Source organism: Rhea americana, unplaced genomic scaffold, assembly GCF_003343005.1.
Source record: "Rhea americana isolate MKP2758 unplaced genomic scaffold, rheAme1 scaffold_353, whole genome shotgun sequence".
Taxonomy (NCBI): Eukaryota; Metazoa; Chordata; class Aves; order Rheiformes; family Rheidae; genus Rhea; species Rhea americana.
In genome coordinates, this window is record NW_028186483.1 from 371,636 (window position 1) to 375,445 (window position 3,810).

Here is a 3,810-nt window from a genome sequence, read left to right on the forward strand (position 1 = left end):
AATTCTTTTGGCAAGAAAGAAGGCTTACTGTATCCTGGGCTGTACTAATAGGAGTGTAGCCAGTAGATTGAAGGAAGTGATTTTCACCCTCTACTCAGCACTTTTTAGGCCAAGTCTAGGCTACTATAGCTAATATGGACCCGCTCATATAGGAAAGACATCAGTACACTACAGCAAGTTGAGCAGAAGGCGCTCAAGATAGTCTGGGCTGGGGCACTTGCCCTTTGAGGAGAACTTGAGGGGAAAAGGGCTTGTTCAGCCTGGAGAAGAGAGAGCTTCAAGAGGACACAGCAGCTGCCCTCTAGCAGGGCACCATGGCTTAGCTGGTTAAAGCACCTGTCTAGTAAACAGGAGATCCTGGGTTCGACTCCCAGTGGTGCCTGGGCTGGGGACTGTTTTGACAGAGCACTGGAACAGGTTGCCCAGAGAGGTTGTAGAGTCTCCTTCTCTGGAGATATTCAAAACCTGCCTGGATGTGATCCTGTCTAATGTGCTGTAGGTGACCCTGCTTGAGCAGGGAGATTGGACTAGATGATCTCCAGAGGTCCCTTCCAACCTCAACCATTTTGTGATTCTGTGATTATCTACAAGGAGGTTATAGGGAAGATAGAGACAGGCTCTCTTCACTGAGGTTGTGGTAAGAGAATGAGACAATGGTCATCAACTGAAACAGGAGAAGCTCCAACTGAATATATATAATCTTAGGGGGGAAAAAATCACCCTAAGGAGGTTGTAGAATCACACTCTTGGCGTTCCCAAGAGCCAACTGGATAAAACCCTGAGCAACCTGGTCTGAGCTCAGTTTGACCCTATTTGCAATGGGAAGTTGGACTGGAGACCTCTCAATGTCTTTTCCAAACTGAATGGTTTTATAATTTTATGGTACAAGGTCAGGATGATAAATTTGCCATAGTTTTGACTGGACTGACAAATGAATAAGGAATTACTCCTCCCTTCTCCTCTTCTCCTTCCCTCCAACAAAAAAAGAGCACCTCTCCTTTTATACATAATTAACAGATTCTGATATGAAAGGAGGTGTGGCAGTGGCAGTTTGGACAGAGTTAAAATTAGAATTATTAACCTGGATCATCTGTGAAAYTGAAATGCAGGATTTAATCCAACCCGTGGTGGGGTACCAGCCTTTTAGAATGAAAACCAGGTAAGTTGTTCATTGCTAATAACTGGATGCTTTAACTGCCAAATGCAATAATGGCAGTAAGGAATAAATTCTTAGACCACAGCAATAATTTAGTCCCTTATGAAAACAGTCTCTGATGTGCCTCAGGTGCCACATTCACATTCTAAATCCTGTTGTGCTTTCCATCTGCATCTTGCTCATGTTCTTCAGAGGTGGCTTTCTGGAATTCTGTGGGGAGAATCCAACCCTGGAATTGGAAATGAAGTGCCACTGAGAGCAACACCTTTATGGGTTATCTAAAATAAAAGCAAACTGATTTTACTTTTTTTTTTTTTTTTTTTTTACCTCTTTTTTGTGAAGTAGAAAGGCATTAGCCCAGCAGAGTCCTCTTGTCAAGGAAATGTAGGAGTTGAAATGGGTTCAGAAGTCTCTCAATTGTTTCCTCTCTTTTTATTCTCACAGAATTAGTTTAGGTGAATCTGCTTAGTGAGTTGGTGCCGATAAAGTACAGCTGGCTCTTAATGAATAGAGGTCAGACTGCCAAGCAGCCATCCTGCTTCACATTAGGGGATTTTTTTTCCCCCTCCCTTTCTGGAAAATGGGAAATTTCCAAGCAAAGAGGATATTTGCAGTATGTTTGGTAGTTTATGCTTTACCTTCCTTTCTGGAATATTTTAACAAATGTCTAGCAGGTGCAGACATTAAATCAAAAGGTAAAAACGTAAAGAAAAGATCTAGTAACTAGTAAATAACACATTTTGGTTTATTTAACACTTGCTCAAATCTGACAGCTGGAACGTGAATGCCTTGTTAGGGCAAGTTGTAATTTTCATGTCTGTCTCAGAACTGAGGTTGGTTGCATAAAATGGGACCTACTATTTAGTCTTTCTTCAATCTTACTTGCTTTAAAAGGACCTCAGCTTACTACTAGAGGTAGGAAAACTAAGTGCTTGAATGCCTTCTTCTGTGGAAAAACCTAGTAATAGGATTACGATACAGGATGCTGAAGGTTTATTCAGGGAATTAAAAAGAATGTTTCTGTGCTGTGACAAAGGGTTAAGGAGAAAGAGCTCTTGGAATAATTTAATTAATTTACAGCCAGACTGGAAAATTAGTAAATTTAATGTGGAGTAAATACAGGAGAAAAACATCAACTTTTACTGTGCTATTTAATTGCACACTCTTATGCTGATAATTCAGACCACTCAGTAGTGTGATTATTTTTCTTATCTTCCAAACTATTTGTTTTCATGGACTCTTTTTTGGAGACAAACTTGTAAGAAACCTATTTACTAGGGTGCTGAGGGACTTAGGAATTCAAATGGCTACAGTTTAATTTTATCTCTTTATAACGATGATAATTTTCTGGTAAGACCAGCAGATTCTTCCTGAAGAGTGGGGCTGAGGTGAGTGAAGAATTAAGGCAGGGAAGCTGGTTTATTTTTGTCCTAAGAAATGTGAAATGGCATCTATCAAAACTTTCCCTCTGAGAAGGGTGACCAGAATGTGGTGTTATTCTTCCAGGAAAGAACACACAGCAGAAGTACCAGGTACTGCTTTTCAGGACACAGACTTCACTAATATTCAGATAACAGTAACAATTAAGGTAGAGTCAGGTTTAATGGACATCCAGCTCTTCTGTCTGAAGTAACTACAGAGAGAGAAACCTCGTGAAAATAGAATTAAGATGGTGATCATCTGCAATGTTCAGTGACTTCTGGCATCCAGCTATATCTACTTAACTCTTCTTCTCTTCTCTTCTCTTCTCTTCTCTTCTCTTCTCTTCTCTTCTCTTCTCTTCTCTTCTCTTCTCTTCGGTCATCCCTAAACTGCTAAATGTGAAATGCAAGTGGTGGAAAACTGACCAGATTTGTGTTGGCTGTGGACTACCACAAGACGGCAATGTTTAAGAATATTATCTCTATGCTTAATGAGGCAGGAGCTGACTGTTAATGAACTGTTAGGACTGTATTAAAGAGAAAGACTAATGGAGATAACTTCCTTTTTGGCAAAGGCTGGGGCATGTTAAGCCTACGTTGCGTATTAGATTGATTAAATATTTCATAACTCAGAAATCATGTTGTAAGTACTTTTGATATTACAGCCAAATATGCGATGTTAGCTGCTCTCATGCTAAGTTTGGGTTCCTTGGTGTCCTTTCTGTAGAATTAGCATTGTTCCTTATAATAGCATAATATGAAGCACGTGCCCAGTAAATTAAAAAAATAAACCACTCTGCCTCATTTAGTACGTATTCCACAAATGTCATTAGACTTTGGTTTGGCATTAAATAATTCCTCTCTTCTGTGCTCAGCCTAAGCTTGTATGCTTATCTGTGATGACACTCAGTGCTAAGCATTATTTCTGTGAACTTTGCATGGCAGGATAGTCACAACCTGTGAACTCTTTATAATATATATTTTTAATAGTGCCATTCTTGATTGTATGTTGCAAAATTAACTGCGCAGAAATCTAATGCGGAAGTTCCAAGAGCAAATAAAGGAAACAAAATATTACTGGCCATGCAGTTATCTTTGGACCATCTCCAGTCTGAAGATATTTTTTCACTGTAAACTACTTGAGGTCTCAGTGTGAGACCATTTCTTTGGGCCCACCACAGGGACACAGCGAGTGCCAAACCCAGAGGAGAGGGAATTATTGTCAAGTACTCA

At 39.9% G+C, this 3,810-nt stretch overlaps 1 non-coding gene across 1 annotated transcript; it reads left to right on the plus strand.

Annotated features, from left to right (window-relative positions):
- The first annotated feature begins 308 nt into the window (after nt 1–308).
- Nucleotides 309–382, plus strand: TRNAT-AGU (transfer RNA threonine (anticodon AGU)). The gene has a single exon. It is a non-coding gene; the product is annotated as a tRNA-Thr (tRNA).
- Nucleotides 383–3,810: the final 3,428 nt, after the last annotated feature.